Source organism: Pelmatolapia mariae, linkage group LG12, assembly GCF_036321145.2.
Source record: "Pelmatolapia mariae isolate MD_Pm_ZW linkage group LG12, Pm_UMD_F_2, whole genome shotgun sequence".
NCBI classification, from domain to species: domain Eukaryota; kingdom Metazoa; phylum Chordata; class Actinopteri; order Cichliformes; family Cichlidae; genus Pelmatolapia; species Pelmatolapia mariae.
In genome coordinates, this window is record NC_086237.1 from 12,427,908 (window position 1) to 12,446,235 (window position 18,328).

At 47.4% G+C, this 18,328-nt stretch overlaps 1 pseudogene; it reads right to left on the reverse strand.

Annotated features, from left to right (window-relative positions):
- Positions 1–15,682: 15,682 nt before the first annotated feature.
- On the reverse strand, positions 15,683–17,961 carry LOC135933710 (uncharacterized; annotated as a pseudogene).
- Between the last annotated feature and the right edge of the window lie 367 nt (positions 17,962–18,328).

The window sequence follows — 18,328 nt, forward strand, 5'->3', positions numbered from 1 at the left end:
GTTGCTCACACGAGGGCAGCACAGTGGTTAGCACCGTTACCGCACAGGAAGAAGGTCCTGAGTTAAACTCTACCATCGCTCTATGTGGAGTTTGCATGTTCTTCCTGTTTTTGCCTGGGTTCTTTCCTTGTACTCCGGCTTCCTGCCACAGTCCAACGACCTGCAGTTAGTGGCAATAGGTTAATTGATGACTCTAAATTGCCCATAGGTGCGAATGGTTTTCTGTGTCTATGTGTTAGCCCTGCAACGGACTGGTGACCTGTCGAGGGTGTACCCTGCCTCTCGCCCTAAGATAGCTGGGATAGGCTCGAGCTCCCCTGTGACACTGAAAAAGAAACACAGCAGAGAATGGATGGGTGGCTGATCAAACGTAAACATTTCCAGTCACTTTCAGTTCAAGCTGCTTACCATGATCTCACATCTCTTCCCCCTCTGTTGTGTGTGTGTGTGTGTGTGTGTGTGTGTGTGTGTGTGAGATATTCTCACTATTGCCATTTCTTCTGTCTCTTTCCCCTGATCTGTGAGTGTGTGTGTGTTTGTCCCACATATTGCATACTCTGCTTTTGTCCTCAAATCGGGTAGGAAGTGTCTGTGTGGTTGAGCTGGTCTGGTCTGTCTAGACTTTCACTAGATAGATCAGGCTGCACCCACCTGTGAACCAGGTGGAGGGTCACCAGGACATGCAGAACTCACTGAGAGACTCCTGGCCACCTCTTGCCTCCTTAGTAGAAAGGGCCGCTCCCAGAGGCAGAGGGCTGTGAGGCACCGCCCGCCGGGCCCTCTCCTTTGGGAAAACCCTCAACACAGGGTCGAACCTTGGAGTTCTGTATGTCCATTCAGGCACACTCCATACTTGATCTGTAGGCAATTCCTCTCAGAAGTGGAGGTCACGGTGGAGGCGTCGGAGGGCGGAAGGCGTTCCCTCAGTGGCTCTCCTCTTCTGAGATTGTGTAAAAACATAAGTCAATGTAGTGTAAGCAGCTTGAAAAGAAAGTAATTGAACTTGCTCAAATTTCTGGGAGACGGTTGCTCACACGAGGGCAGTACAGTGGTTAGCACCGTTACCGCACAGGAAGAAGGTCCTGAGTTAAACTCTACCATCGCTCTGTGTGGAGTTTGCATGTTCTTCCTGTTTTTGCCTGGGTTCTTTCCTTGTACTCCGGCTTCCTGCCACAGTCCAACGACCTGCAGTTAGTGGGAATAGGTTAATTGATGACTCTAAATTGCCCATAGGTGCGAATGGTTTTCTATGTCTATGTGTTAGCCCTGCAACGGACTGGTGACCTGTCGAGGGTGTACCCTGCCTCTCGCCCTAAGATAGCTGGGATAGGCTCGAGCTCCCCTGTGACACTGAAAAAGAAACACAGCAGAGAATGGATGGGTGGCTGATCAAATGTAAACATTTCCAGTCGCTTTCAGTTCAAGCTGCTTACCATGATCTCACATCTCTTCCCCCTCTGTTGTGTGTGTGTGTGTGTGTGTGTGTGTGAGATATTCTCACTATTGCCATTTCTTCTGTCTCTTTCCCCTGATCTGTGAGTGTGTGTGTGTTTGTCCCACATATTGCATACTCTGCTTTTGTCCTCAAATCGGGTAGGAAGTGTCTGTGTGGTTGAGCTGGTCTGGTCTGTCTAGACTTTCACTAGATAGATCAGACTGCACCCACCTGTGAACCAGGTGGAGGGTCACCAGGACATGCAGAACTCACTGAGAGACTCCTGGCCACCTCTTGCCTCCGTAGTAGAAAGGGCCGCTCCCAGAGGCGGAGGGCTGTGAGGCACCGCCTGCCGGGCCCTCTCCTTTGGGAAAACCTTCAACACAGGGCCGAACCTTGGAGTTCTGTATGTCCATTCAGGCACACTCCATACTTGATCTGTAGGCAATTCCTCTCAGAAGTGGAGGTCACGGTGGAGGCGTCGGCGGGCGGAAGGCGTTCCCTCAGTGGCTCTCCTCTTCTGAGATTGTGTAAAAGCATAAGTCAATGTAGTGTAAGCAGGTTGAAAAGAAAGTAATTGAACTTGCTCAAATTTCTGGGAGACGGTTGCTCACACGAGGGCAGCACAGTGGTTAGCACCGTTACCGCACAGGAAGATGGTCCTGAGTTAAACTCTACCATCGCTCTGTGTGGAGTTTGCATGTTCTTCCTGTTTTTGCCTGGGTTCTTTCCTTGTACTCCGGCTTCCTGCCACAGTCCAACGACCTGCAGTTAGTGGCAATAGGTTAATTGATGACTCTAAATTGCCCATAGGTGCGAATGGTTTTCTGTGTCTATGTGTTAGCCCTGCAACGGACTGGTGACAGGTCGAGGGTGTACCCTGCCTCTCGCCCTAAGATAGCTGGGATAGGCTCGAGCTCCCCTGTGACACTGAAAAAGAAACACAGAAGAGAATGGATGGGTGGCTGATCAAATGTAAACATTTCCAGTCACTTTCAGTTCAAGCTGCTTACCATGATCTCACATCTCTTCCCCCTCTGTTGTGTGTGTGTGTGTGTGTGTGTGAGATATTCTCACTATTGCCATTTCTTCTGTCTCTTTCCCCTGATCTGTAAGTGTGTGTGTGTTTGTCCCACATATTGCATACTCTGCTTTTGTCCTCAAATCGGGTAGGAAGTGTCTGTGTGGTTGAGCTGGTCTGGTCTGTCTAGACTTTCACTAGATAGATCAGGCTGCACCCACCTGTGAACCAGGTGGAGGGTCACCAGGACATGCAGAACTCACTGAGAGACTCCTGGCCACCTCTTGCCTCCGTAGTAGAAAGGGCCATTCCCAGAGGCGGAGGGCTGTGAGGCACCGCCCGCCGGGCCCTCTCCTTTGGGAAAACCCTCAACACAGGGCCGAACCTTGGAGTTCTGTATGTCCATTCAGGCACACTCCATACTTGATCTGTAGGCAATTCCTCTCAGAAGTGGAGGTCACGGTGGAGGCGTCGGAGGGCGGAAGGCGTTCCCTCAGTGGCTCTCCTTTTCTGAGATTGTGTAAAAACATAAGTCAATGTAGTGTAAGCAGGTTGAAAAGAAAGTAATTGAACTTGCTCAAATTTCTGGGAGACGGTTGCTCACACGAGGGCAGCACAGTGGTTAGCACCATTACCGCACAGGAAGAAGGTCCTGAGTTAAACTCTACCATCGCTCTGTGTGGAGTTTGCATGTTCTTCCTGTTTTTGCCTGGGTTCTTTCCTTGTACTCCGGCTTCCTGCCACAGTCCAACGACCTGCAGTTAGTGGCAATAGGTTAATTGATGACTCTAAATTGCCCATAGGTGCGAATGGTTTTCTGTGTCTATGTGTTAGCCCTGCAACGGATTGGTGACCTGTCGAGGGTGTACCCTGCCTCTCGCCCTAAGATAGCTGGGATAGGCTCGAGCTCCCCTGTGACACTGAAAAAGAAACACAGCAGAGAATGGATGGGTGGCTGAGCAAACGTAAACATTTCCAGTCACTTTCAGTTCGAGCTGCTTACCATGATCTCACATCTCTTCCCCCTCTGTTGTGTGTGTGTGTGTGTGTGTGTGTGTGTGTGTGTGTGTGTGTGTGTGTGTGTGTGTGTGTGAGAGATATTCTCACTATTGCCATTTCTTCTGTCTCTTTCCCCTGATCTGTGAGTGTGTGTGCGTTTGTCCCACATATTGTGTACTCTGCTTTTGTCCTCAAATCAGGTAGGAAGTGTCTGTGTGGTTGAGTTGGTCTGGTCTGTCTAGACTTTCACTAGATAGATCAGACTGCACCCACCTGTGAACCAGGTGGAGGGTCACCAGGACATGCAGAACTCACTGAGAGACTCCTGGCCACCTCTTGCCTCCTTAGTAGAAAGGGCCGCTCCCAGAGGCGGAGGGCTGTGAGGCACTGCCAGCCGGGCCCTCTCCTTTGAGAAAACCCTCAACACAGGGTCGAACCTTGGAGTTCTGTATGTCCATTCAGGCACACGCCATACTTGATCTGTAGGCAATTCCTCTCAGAAGTGGAGGTCACGGTGGAGGCGTCGGAGGGCGGAAGGCGTTCCCTCAGTGGCTCTCCTCTTCTGAGATTGTGTAAAAACATTAGTCAATGTAGTGTAAGCAGCTTGAAAAGAAAGTAATAGAACTTGCTCAAATTTCTGGGAGACGGTTGCTCACACGAGGGCAGCACAGTGGTTAGCACCGTTACCGCACAGGAAGAAGGTCCTGAGTTAAACTCTACCATCGCTCTGTGTGGAGTTTGCATGTTCTTCCTGTTTTTGCCTGGGTTCTTTCCTTGTACTCCGGCTTCCTGCCACAGTCCAACGACCTGCAGTTAGTGGCAATAGGTTAATTGATGACTCTAAATTGCCCATAGGTGCGAATGGTTTTCTGTGTCTATGTGTTAGCCCTGCAACTGACTGGTGACCTGTCGAGGGTGTACCCTGCCTCTCGCCCTAAGATAGCTGGGATAGGCTCGAGCTCCCCTGTGACACTGAAAAAGAAACACAGCAGAGAATGGATGGGTGGCTGATCAAACGTAAACATTTCCAGTTACTTTCAGTTCAAGCTCTTACCATGATCTCACATTTGCCAATTTCTCTATCTCTTCCACCTCTGTTGTGTGTGTGTGTGTGTGTGTGTGTGTGTGTGTTTTTGTGTGTGAGATATTCTGACTATTGCCATTTCTTCTGTCTCTTTCCCCTGATCTGTGAGTGTGTGTGTATTTGTCCCACATATTGCATACTCTGCTTTTGTCCTCAAATCGGGTAGGAAGTGTCTGTGTGGTTGAGCTGGTCTGGTCTGTCTAGACTTTCACTAGATAGATCAGGCTGCACCCACCTGTGAAACAGGTGGAGGGTCACCAGGACATGCAGAACTCACTGAGAGACTCCTGGCCACCTCTTGCCTCCTTAGTAGAAAGGGTCACTCCCAGAGGCGGAGGGCTATGAGGCACCGCCAGCCGGGCCCTCTCCTTTGGGAAAACCCTCAACACAGGGCCGAACCTTGGAGTTCTGTATGTCCATTCAGGCACACTCCATACTTGATCTGTAGGCAATTCCTCTCAGAAGTGGAGGTCACGGTGGAGGCGTCGGAGGGCGGAAGGCGTTCCCTCAGTGGCTCTCCTCTTCTGAGATTGTGTAAAAACACAAGTCAATGTAGTGTAAGCAGCTTGAAAAGAAAGTAATTGAACTTTTTGAGATGGTTGATCAAACGTAAATATTACTGTCATCGTCACTGTGTCTACTCGGTTGGCCCAGTGACGCTACATGTATATGTATTTGTTTTTGTTTCTCTCTCTTTCTCGCTTCCCTGCTCACAACCCGCTGCCTGGGCGCAGCACATCATGGGCTCCCAGTTGCTGTCCTCACACCTCTAAGCAATTTCTCACCTGAGGTTCATCATCCTGTTTACCAGCCACTTCTGAAGGCAGTGGCTGTTAGCCCTTCGTCGCTGGATTATTGTGTAACATTCGTTAGTGCAATTCTAGCTTTGGAAATATTTTGATTTCTCTTTGTGCTTTGCTTGGCATTTAACAATTTTTCCTTGTATATAGTTCCCTTTCAGTCGATTCACTCGGTACAACACCTAAGTATGGGATATTACGCCCTCGCGTGTCCTGGCTGAAGAAACCTTTATTCACGCCTTTAAGGCAGATGACGTGTGATGACACGCGCACGGCCCCGCTTGCACATATAGCCGCTGTCATCGCCGTCATCCCTCAGTTCTTACGCTCTTCACCTCGCTGAGAACACCTCTGCTGAGTTGGGCTAGCTAGCTGCTGCTAGTTAGCTCCGTTGTCTGCCGACTTGAATTTAGCTTAACTGCCCCTGTTGGTGTTAGCCTCCACCGCGCTGTTGGTGTGTAGGCTGCCCGCGGAGCGCTAATTTCAAGTTTTTCCTGTGCAGCGTTTCGCTTTGCGTTTTGGAATGGACTCCAAACCGAAGCGAGCAAAGCAGAAATCTTCTGTTCGCCCCTGTCCTCAGGGATGTGCTTTCTCTTTGTACGACAGCGACCAGCACGATGCCTGCCCTGTCTGCCTGGGGATCGTCCACGCTAGGAGAGCGTTGACGGAGCCCGAAGCCTGTGCGTTTTGCCGCCAGCTCCGGCGCTTGACCCTGGAAAGACGGGTGACGTTTGTGGAAAAAGTGCTGGGACGCTCGGCTGTCGCACGGCATGACCCTCTCCTTTCCGAGTCTGGAGCCCCGGCTTCGTCCGAGTCCGAAGATGAGGATTTTCCGGTCGATGTCCCCGCAATTAGCTGGGCTGACCACATGGAATATGTTGACGGGTTAGCCGATGACGAGCTAGATCCATGCAGGAGCGCTGACGGGCTTCAGCCTGGGTTGAAGCCTGCCAGCGCTCCCCAGGAAGACGATGACGTGCTGGACATTGGCCTGGACATCCATGGTTTGTCGGAGGATGAGCAGGAGAGCTCATTGTCAACCCAATGTGCCGCCACTGCTGCGCCGGTTGGCCACGATGACACCTCTCTTTTCTCCCTGTTTCGCCGTGCTGCTGAGAAGCTGCAGGTGGACTGGCCCTCTCCTCTGCCAGCTCAGAAGCCGTCGCCGTTCGCGAGTTTTTTCCTCCCACCGGAGCCCGCAACGGCCAAAAACTGCCTTCCCATGTTCCCAGACTTTCTCTGCGAGCTAACAGCATCATGAGACAAACCTCTGTCTACCCGCGTCACTGTGCCCGGCTATGGACAGTACATGGAATTGGATGGCGCCGAGGGGGCTGGCTTAGCTAACCCACCCCCTATGGAGCCGTCTCTGGCTGCTTATCTGGCCCCGTCCCATAACCATGGTGTCGGCGGCCCCGCAACTCTGCCGTCCAAGCACTGCAGATTCTCTGCTTCGCAGCTGGAGAAGATTTATCGGCCTCAGGCCGGCACTGCTCGCGCCATGAGCTCCGTCACCATGCTCCAGACGTACCAGGCAATGTGCCTGGCGGAGCTCGGATCGCTGGTTCCTGATGACAGCCCGCTGGCACCTCTTCTTAACGAGGTCAGAGTCGCCACAGATCACATCCTCCGTGCGTCTCGCTGTGCAGCGCTCTCCCTGGGCAGAGGGATGGCTTCGACAGTAGTGGCGCAGAGGCACCTGTGGCTGACCCTCTCTGACGTCCCGGATAGGGACAGAGCTGTATATCTGGACGCACCAGTGTCTGCGGCTGGGTTATTCGGACATTCACTTGAAGCCATTCAGGCTAGATTCGATCTGAAGAAGAAGCAGACGGAAGCTCTGCGCAACATCATCCCCAGACGTCAGCCCAAGCCCAAGCCCGCAGCTAGCTCTCACAGGCCCGCCGCTCCTCTGCCGACTGGCAAGAGATCGGCGCCCACTGCTGAAGTGGGTGTGCCGCCAGCGAGAGCACATCCTCCGGCCCGAGCTCCACGCCAGTCGGCCTGGAGCAAAGGCCCACCCTCGGGCCCCCAGTGGGACCCGACGCCCAGGAGGAAGAAGCCTCAGCCCTCCTAGCTGTGGTTTCGAGTGGAGAAGGGGTCCAGCAGCAGGGAGACGCTGCTTTTACCCCTCTGTTGCCGCACAAGAAGTGCCGCTTAAGTTCTGTTCAGGTTGTCAGCCCCAGAAGGCGCTGCACTTTCCTAACACTGTCTCCCAAGCACAAAACCCCTGCACACAAAATGCCTCAGGTAACTCCCTGTTCAGGTGTGTTAAATGTTCAGGTGACCACATCGAGTGTTCCCGCTGTTTTTCATTGTTGTGCCCCAGAAAAGGTGCCTCCAACAAACTGTGTGAATGTACATGTTCCCATGTTACAATCAATAAAGAGTGTTGTTTATTCACAAACAATCACAAATGCTCAGCCTGCGGGCAGAATGAGCCAGGTCAGGCAGGTGATGCAGTTCCCTGCAGACACACTGGGGGGCGACAACGCCCCGCCTACGGTGCTGCAGGTCAGCTGGCTGGCTGCTCACTTCCCTCAGTGGCGCGCTTGCGCCCCCTCTCCGTGGGTGCTGCGAACCATTGCCATGGGTTACCGGTTGCAGTTCCGGGTCAAGCCGCCTCGTTTCCAAGGAGTCGTAAACACGACTGTCAACACCGAGGCGGCCATGATACTCAGAGAGGAAATAAAGGCGCTATTGCAGAAAAGAGCAATACGAGTGGTCCCCGCTTCGGAGACAAACAAAGGTTGATACAGCCGTTATTTTGTTGTTCCGAAAAGAGGGGGAGGGTTTCGTCCCATCCTCGACCTGCGAGTCTTGAACACGTATCTACGTACGTACAGGTTCAAGATGCTAACACTCAGACAGCTCTTGAATGCAGTCGGCCCGGGAGTTTGGTTTGCGACAATCGATCTAACAGATGCTTATTTTCATGTGGCTATACACCCGAAACACAGGCAGTTTCTGAGGTTTGCATTCGAGGGCGTAGCCTACGAATACCTAGTGCTGCCGTTCGGGCTGTCGCTCGCTCCTCGCACCTTTACGAAATGTGCCGAGGCAGCGCTAGCGCCCCTCAGAGAGAGAGGCATCCGCATCTTAGCCTACCTAGACGACTGGGCTCTCGTAGCTTGTTCCAGAGAGCAGGCGGAGACACAGCTGTCACTGGTTCTGTCACACTTTCAGACGCTGGGGTTCTCTGTGAACTTTCAAAAGAGCTCGCTAATCCCGAGTCAGCAGATTTCTTTCCTCGGTTTGGAAATATGCTCGCTTTCCAGCCGCGCAAGTTTGTCGGATCACAGAGTGGCCGCGTTTCATCGCTGCCTCGCTCAGTTTCAGCTGGGACGCAGACTGCGTTTCCAGATGATATTACACTTGTTGGGCATGATGGCATCTATGATCGCCGTAGTGCCACTTGGACTGTTAAAAATGAGAGCGTTTCAACGCTGGACTCTTTCTCACCGCCTGTGTGCATCGCGTCATCCCCGGAGGAAGCTGCCGCTAACTGCGCTGTTGAAAAGGCTGTGGAAGTCCCTGTATTAAGCACGTAAACCTGTGACACAAAAATCACCGAACTCGGACGACCAGAGACTGTTTTCCTTCGTGGTGATGAAGGAAAACACTGGGTTGGCACAGTGTTGTCAACTCCTCAGTAAGGAAAATCGCTATTGGCTGTCCTAAAAGTCTCTAGTAGTCGCTAAATGACATCATTGTCTAATTTGCATAATTGCTCATGCTAATGTAATTGTAACCTAAGTTGTTGGAGAGAGAAATAAGATCGTGGAAGAGACATAAAGTGAGTAAAAAAACATCCTAAATGCATTTAGAATTCATTTACAACTACAAATAAAATTTTTTTTTAGCAATTATTGTTTTTTAATGTCACAATTCCAACCAAGCTCCTTTATCCGGGCCTGGACCGGCAAAAGTGACCCAAAATTGGCACTCTGGTGGAGTTACTTTGTGTGTGAGAGTTTGTGTTTATAAGTAATTTTAAACCTTGTGATCCACAAAACAGCATAACAGTAAAAGAAGAACTGACTGCGTTACAGTCAGTGGGGGAGCAGCGGCTTCGCTCATGCGCGATTCATTTGCCGTTTGGACGCATAGGTGTGAATGTCTCCTGCCCTGATAGCAGCTGGGGGAGGACAATCCTCCACCTGTCAGTGCTTTGGCACTGGTGAGGTGCCCACGGCAGCACCGCTGCTTGTTGAGAGTAAGAGCGATAAGCGTTTTCACGTCAAAAAGTCGTCATAAATAAGTCTCCAATAATACCAGAAAAAGTCGCCAGATTTGTAGCTAGTCGCTAAGGGGGTCTGAAAACTCGCTAAATATAGCGACAAAGTCGGTAAGTTGGCAACACTGGGTTGGCATGTAAAAGGGCATTTATTCCCTTCAAGGACCTGCAGTTCAAAAAAGTCCACACACAAATCTTTTTTACGCACACACAAATTCTTTTACACATACAAATCCTGATTTACAAGTACAAAACTGATTTACAAGTACAAAATATTTATGACCACATTTTGAGCCCATAAAAACCCGACCATAAACAAGACGCGAATATCACACCGGAAACGAAGCACCCTACAGGAGTTTCCCCGCCGGAAGTAGCATATGCTAAGGTGCACATAGTCTAACAGTGATATAAGTGACCATTTGCCAGTCTTTGCACCTTATAATTTATCATCATAAAGTTAACAGAGATGAACATAAGATTATTTACAAGAGAATTAGAACAGAGAAGACATTTAACTGTCTTGAAAATGAACTTTTAAAGCAAGATTGGAATATTGTATATGAAAATAAAGAAGTTAAAAAACCTTACGAAGCATTTTTAAGAACACATTAAACACACATTAGTAACACATTACTTGAAAAAAAACTGCTCAGTGGTTGAAATCAACAGGAAACACAACTATGCAGGAAGACCATGAATGACTAAAGGACTACAATAAGCCAGCAAAAAAAGAACACCCTATATCGAGAATTCATAAAAAAGAGAACCTTAGAAAATGAAAGGAAATATAAAACTTACAAAAACAAAATATCTAATATAATGAGAACCTGTAAAAGAGAATATTTTATTAAAAGGTTAGAACACAATAAAGATAACACAAAAGGTATATGGAATGTCATAAACAGTATAATCAAAAATTAATCAAGGAACAATGATTACCCTGGGTACTTTATAGAAGAGACAAAAAGTATTAACAAAATGAAAGAGGTAGTAAATGGTTTTAATGAATTCTTCGTAAATATAGGGCCAAAACTGGCAGAGGAAATAAAGGTCGATGGAATAGAAAGGGACACTGGTGAAAATATTGAAAGGAATAGAAGCTCAGTGTTTCTAAGAGCAGTGGAAGAGAATGAGATATATGACATGGTTAGAGGACTTAAGAACAAAACCAGTACCGATTGGAATGATATTGATATGGTTACAGTAAAGAGAGTTATTGATGGTATTGTAAAACCGTTAAAATACGTTTTCAACTTGTCTTTTCAAAAAGGTTTTTTTCCACAAAAAATTAAGGTTGCTAAAGTTATTCCCATTTACAAAACAGGTGAAAAGCATCACTTTACAAATTATGGACCAGCATCAATACTCTCCCAGTTTTCTAAGATACTAGAAAGACTGTTTGTAAAAAGATTTGACAGTTTTGTGGGCAAACATGAATTGCTGACAAATAGTCAGTATGGGTTCAGAAACAACAGATCAACAGCTTTGGCATTGATAGATTTAATGGAAGAGATAACAGAATGTATGGATAATAAGAAGTAAGCACTTGAAGTTTTTTTTAGATTAAAAAAAAACATTTGATACTGTCAATCATAAAATTCTAATAAAAACACTGAAAAAGTACGGGTTTACGGGACTGGATAAAAAGTTATGTAGTGAATAGGCAACAATATGTACAAATAAACGAGTATAAATCTGGATCCAAAAATGTTTATTATGTATATAAATGATATTTGCCAAGTATCGAAGATTCTAAAGTTTGTAATATTTGCAGATGACACAAATATATTTTGTTCAGGTGTGGAATTGCCACAGGTTTTGGAGGTGATCACACAGGAATTAAAGATATTAAAGAAGTGGTTTGATATAAATAAATTATCATTAAATCTAGATAAAACCAAATTTATGTTATTTGGAAACCATAAGAAAAATATCAAAGTAAAAATATGTGTTGACAATGTATATTTAGAAAGAGTAAATGAAATAAAATTTCTTGGTGTGATCATTGACCACACCATCATTGTTAGGGGGAAATTGGAAAGGGGGCATTGCCGTTCTGGGGAAAACAAAGCAAATCTTGGATCAGAAAGCACTGCACATATTATACTGTGCTTCACTACTACCATATATGAGCTATTGTGTAGAGGTCTGGGGAAACACATACAGAAGTAATACACAAACAATAACTATAATGCAGAACAGGGCCATTACAGTAATAAATAATGCGGGGTACAAATGCACTCTTTATCAAAATGCAAACTATAAAATTCCAAGACTTGGTGAAGGTTAAAACAGTGCAAATAATATATAAAGCAGGAAATAAAATGCTTCCAAAAGACATCTGTAAATTGTTTATAGAAAGAGAAGGGGGGTATAACTTAAGAGGGAAATGGAATTTAAAAATACAAAGTGCTAGAACAAAAACACAGTATGTCTTTCTCAATAGTAGGAGTTAAATTATGGAACAGTCTAACAGAAGAAATAAAAGAAAGTAACAAAATAAACCAGTTTAAAATAAAATATAAAAATCAAATTTTAAACAAATATAAGAATGAAGAAAACAGGGTTAACCCAGGACGGTAATTGAAGTGATGTTTTGGTTTGGTGAAACTATATTGTGATGTTTTTTTGTTTTGTTTTGCTGTTGTTTTATTTGTTTGTTTGTTTAATTTAAAACTAAAAGAAAATTAAATGAATGAGATGTAAAATTTGAGGGAGTAGGGCCAAATAAGTGTATACTTCTGCCTACTGCTTTTCAAACAAAAGAATGGAATGATATTATGTAATGATGGTGAATATACATGTTTGAAATAAAAATGAACTGAAGTGAAATAAATATGACCAGTCTTTGGATAAATAGTACTGCGACCATGTTTTGTACTTCTCTCATGCATGGATGAGGTGCATTCTCACAATTCAGTAAGCGCTGGATTAATGTTACTGTTGATTACATAAGAGGAGATGTGAGTTAATTTTGTGTGATAACTGCCTATGGAAACTGTTTTAAGGTTCTTTAATTCTGTTATTATCAATTGTTGTCATATACGAAGAGTGAGAGGTGTATGGTCACTAGTGTTGATTAAGTTGTTTTATAATATTAATGCAAAATGTGTTCACTGCCCTGTGCAGGTTGGTATTTTTGTTGGAGTCTGAAATTGTGCGAGTGAGACCAGTAAATTCACCTGCAGCGAGCCAGGATTCAGGATCCCAGCTGCAATGCAGGAAGGTTTGCAGCCTACTTAGAAGTGACAGCCGCATTACTTCCTGACAGATAAGCTTATGAGATCTCAAAACAATACACTACCCGGGTAGTACTACTAACATTAACACTATCCACACACACTTCACACACCTGAACTGAAAAGACTGAAAAGAACTCTGAACTCTGAACTGAGTACACAGACTGACAAACATGGACTATTGGAATTTTCTCATTGTGAATTGTTGAATGACTATTTATGGTTTTGTTTAAATAAATGTTAACTGTTTGTTTACCTGTGTGTCACTTGCTCCTTAGTCGATTCCTAGAGAACATAAACCCAAGATCCTAACTTCCTCTACATTCTGTAGTGGTAAAGTATCATGTGTTAAAAATAAGTTTTTAGCGTCACGCTGAGACAGGATATTCCTCATTTCAGAGATATTGCACAAATGGAAGACAGCAGTCCTACATATTTGTTTAATATGTGCATTGAAGGACATATCCTGGTCAAAAATTACTCCAAAATTACTTTCCTGCAACCAGGAAAGAAATTACTAGCCAGGGAGACGTGGCTAGTCGTTGCTCCATTATTTATTCCAATTCAAACTCATGCTCTCTTTTGTTACTTTATAGTATTACAACTGTGTATTTACTTTTTCCAAAAATAGCTCACATTATGATGATGATGATGAAGCTTTATTTGTCACTTGCAGTTGCCTGCAGCAAAATTGGACCCCTTCCAACCATACATACATTACACAAACATCCCATTGGGGAGACAGGTCAGAAGAGGGAGCTTACAGAAAAACAGTGAAATGTACAACACAATAGGGGAGTGGAGGAGGAAAAAAGAGGACTCTACGCAGACTGAGCTCCTGGTAGGGGATCAGTATGAGAACAGAAAACAAAAATTCCTCAGCACAAAAAGCACATGAATCTTCACACTGTAACACCATGAAAACACATGACAAGCAACAGGGATGGGTAAATGGGGTGAGAGGTCGCCGGTGTAGACAGCAGCATGATTCCACGCTGGCCCAGTCAATCGCCATCTGCATCGGGTGGGTGCAACCATCGGAGGCATTTGGAGGGGGGAGGGGGGTGAGTGTACATCTGCGTCAGTGTACATGCATATGTGTGTGTGTGTGTGTGTGTGTGTGTGTGTGTATTCTGTTCAACTTGAGAGAGAGTGTCCTTTTACCTGGTTAAGCAAAGTCAACAGTCCTGATCCAACGCAGGTGTCCTTAAAGGATAGGATCAGAGAAAATTTGTTGTTCAGGAGCCAAATGAGTGAAGGAGATGATTGTTTGAGTTAATGTGAACAACTGCATGCAATTTCACAATTGGTCTAATGTCCTTCACTGGTCACTTGGTCTGTCAATTTCCCATTGCAGAGCCGTGAGCGTCTCCAAGATCTTATCCATATTGCGTTCAATAAACACAGTGTGAGTACTCAGGGATTGCCCATCGTCAATCACGTCGGTCAGCCTTGTGGGACCACTTTCTTTGTTCTTCGATAAGCTAGGTTCAAGCCAGCTCCAATCAGCCAGAACTCTGTTATCATGGTTCCGAATGTGTAGATCTCGTTCAATGTCCTCTATTGAGAGTGTCGCCAGACACATGACGCAACCGACCATCGAGTATCCGGCAGCAAGGGGCTCTGCAGGACAATCAGGCTCTCCCGAGCCCAGGCTTCTCATCAAAAATAGGGTGTCAATTTCGTTAAGGGACCAGTTGATCAAATTCATAATTCTTTAGGTTTTAGAGAACAAGACTGAGAGACTCTCTGAGGGTTAGAAAGTTACATGAGAATACACAAGGACATGAGAAGCCAAGCAGGAACCTAGAAAGAAGCTCAATTAAGGATACTCATCAAGGGCATGCGCCGACTATACTCCTATCCACAAAATGTTCGATTGGATAAATTCATTTGTCACTGATAAATGTCCTCTTCCACTTATTGAAACTTGCAATTATCAATCTATTGTTATTTCAGATCATGCCCCCCTATTGATGAGATGGGGGTTGGATGCCTCACAGTCCTCCGCCTCTGGGAGTGGCCCTTTCTATTAAGGAGGCAAGAGTTCTGCATGTCCTGGTGACGCTCCACCTGTTTCACAGGTGGGTGCAGCCTGATCTATCTAGTGAAAGTCTAGACAGACCAGACCAGCTCAACCACACAGACACTTCCTACCCGATTTGAGGACAAAAGCAGAGTATGCAATATGTGGGACACACACACACACAAATGGCAAATGTGAGATCATGGTAATCTAAGCAGCTTGAACCGAAAGTGACTAAAAATTGTCAAGGCTGAGCAGGACTCAAGCGAAGACTACGAATCACAATAAACAGTTTTTTTTATTTACATAACACAGAGTGCACTATATACAAGTGGGGAGAAGGGGTCCAGCGAATCCAGAAGTCCATGGAGGGGAGGGGCTCCACACGCTCACTGCAACTGCCACAGTCACGAACAGGGTCTCAAGGCAGGGCAGGGAAAATCGAATAGTTATGTCTATAACTTCTGTTCCCTGAAGGAGAGGAACGAGGTACAACACATAAGTATGGGATATCACGCCCTCGCGTGTCCTGGCTGAAGAAACCTTTATTCACGCCTTTAAGGCAGATGACGTGTGATGACACGCGCACGGCCCCGCCTGCACATATAGCCGCTGTCATCACAGTCATCCCTCAGTTCGATAGCGGCTCTTCACCGAGCCAAATTGCTCAGTGGGGCCACCTTGTGTTGTACCTCGTTCCTCTCCTTCAGGGAACAGAAGTTATAGACATAACTATTCGTTCCCTTTCAGTCGATTCACTCGGTACAACACATAAGTATGGGACATATATACACTCCCCGCAGAGCAGCCACCGAACCGGAATCGGGCCACCACTTCCTTAGTGAGTGGTAGACCCAGCAGAAAGGACAGTATGAGCCACCGAAGGGGCTGTAACGTCCAACCGATAAAACTGCACAAAAGTGTGCGGTGATGCCCAACTAGCTGCCGCACAAATATCAGCTACAGGCACCCCTTTAAAAAGAGCCCATGAGGTTGCCATCCCCCTGGTGGAATGAGCCCTCACCCCGTGGGGCAAAGCAAGACCTCTGGTGCCGTATGCCAGTGAGATAGCTTCTATAATCCAGTGGGACAGCCTCTGTTTGGACAGAGATCTACCTCTATTTGGATTGGCGAAGCAGACAAACAGCTGGTCACATAAACACACATTCTGAGTGCGCTCAATGTAGGTGCGTAGCACACGCACTGGACAAAGAGAATGCATCCTCCTCTGCTCCTCAGATGCAAAAGGAGGGGAGCAAAAGCTCAGCAACTCAAACTCCATTGAGCTATAAGATGCAGGCATGATCTTGGGAAAATAGGCAGCATTTGGACGCAATACGACCTTGTGGCCATCAGGAGAAAACTGTGTGCAGGCGGGATGCACAGACAGCGCATGAAGGTCACCCACTCGCTTTGCTGAAGCCAAAGCGAGAAGTAATGCGGTCTTATATGAAAGAAATTTCATATCCACAGACTCAATAGGTTCAAACAGGGGGCTACAAAGGGCCTCCAGCACCAAAGACAAGTCCCAAGCAGGGACACTGGACTTAAGCACGGGTCTCAGCCGGCGAACTCCTTTCAGAAAACGTATGGCGAGGGGATGTGCACCTGGTGTCACCCCGTCAAAGCCAATATGACAAGCAGATATAGCTGCTAAATAAACCTTAATTGTCGAAAATGAAAGGCCCTTATCCAGCAGCTCCTGCAGGAATGTCAAAACATCCACAATAGAGCATTGAAATGGGAGAGTGTGGCGGTCCTGGCACCATTGCTAGAAGGCTCGCCATTTGTAAGCGTACAAGCCTCTAGTAGATGAGGCCCTAGCGCTCTGAATTGTCGCTATCACACTAGGTGGCAAACCCTTAGCAATCAAGTTTAGCCTCTCAGCAGGTAAGCATGAAGGTGCCACAGATCTGGGCGCGGATGAAACACTTCTCCTCCCGCCTGAGAGAGGAGATCCCTGCGGAGAGGAAGCTGCCAAGAACTCGCTGCTAGCAGGCTGATTATTAAAGGGTGTAACCTCCATTCTCTCACCAGAGGACCCCCCCTGGAGAGAAGGTCCGGCCCCAGGTTCAGGTGAGCCGGGACATGGGTGGCTCTCAGAGACAGAAAATGAACACTGCACCATAACAGCAGAGAGCGAGACAGCCTCAACAGGGGAAGAGAGCGTGTTCCTCCCTGCCTGTTGAATTGTCCGTCCTGACTAAGACATGCTGGCCCTCCAGGACTGGACGGAAATGCTTTAGAGCTAAGAACACTGCTAACAGCTCTAAGTGGTTGATGTGCAGCTGGCGTTGAGCTGCGGACCAGATCCCTTTCACTGATGCACCCTTGCACAGCGCTCCCCACCCTCTTAGGGAAGCATCTGTGGACACCACCTTGCGAAACAACACCCTCCCAATCCGAGAGCCCTGATGCAGCAGCCTGGGCTCCCTCCAAGGACGGAGAGCTAGCATGCAAGACGCGGTTAGCGGCAGCCTCCTCCGGGGATGACGCGATGCACACAGGCGGTGAGAGAGAGTCCAGCGTTGAAACGCTCTCATTTTTAACAGTCCAAGTGGCACTACGGCGATCATAGATGCCATCATGCCCAACAAGCGTAATATCGTCTGGAAACACAGTCTGCGTCCCAGCTGAAACTGAGTGAGGCAGCGATGAAACACGGCCACTCTGTGATCCGACAAACTTGCGCGGCTGGAAAGCGAGCATATTTCCAAACCGAGGAAAGAAATCTGCTGACTCGGGATTAGCGAGCTCTTTTGAAAGTTCACAGAGAACCCCAGCGTCTGAAAGTGTGACAGAACCAGTGACAGCTGTGTCTCCGCCTGCTCTCTGGAACAAGCTACGAGAGCCCAGTCGTCTAGGTAGGCTAAGATGCGGATGCCTCTCTCTGAGGGGCGCTAGCGCTGCCTCGGCACATTTCGTAAAGGTGCGAGGAGCGAGCGACAGCCCGAACGGCAGCACTAGGTATTCGTAGGCTACGCCCTCGAATGCAAATCTCAGAAACTGCCTGTGTTTCGGGTGTATAGCCACATGAAAATAAGCATCTGTTAGATCGATTGTCGCAAACCAATCTCCCGGGCCGACTGCATTCAAGAGCTGTCTGAGTGTTAGCATCTTGAACCTGTACGTACGTAGATACGTGTTCAAGACTCGCAGGTCGAGGATGGGACGAAGCCCTCCCCCTCTTTTCGGAACAACAAAATAACGGCTGTATCAACCTTTGTCTGTCTCTGAAGTGGGGACCACTCGTATTGCTCTTTTCTGCAATAGCGCCTTTATTTCCTCTCGGAATATCATGGCCGCCTCGGTGTTGACAGTCGTGTTTACGACTCCTTGGAAACGAGACGGCTTGACCCGGAACTGCAACCGGTAACCCATGGCAACGGTTCGCAGCACCCACGGAGAGGGGGCGCAAGCGCGCCACTGAGGGAAGTGAGCAGCCAGCCAGCTGACCTGCAGCACCGTAGGCGGGGCGTTGTCG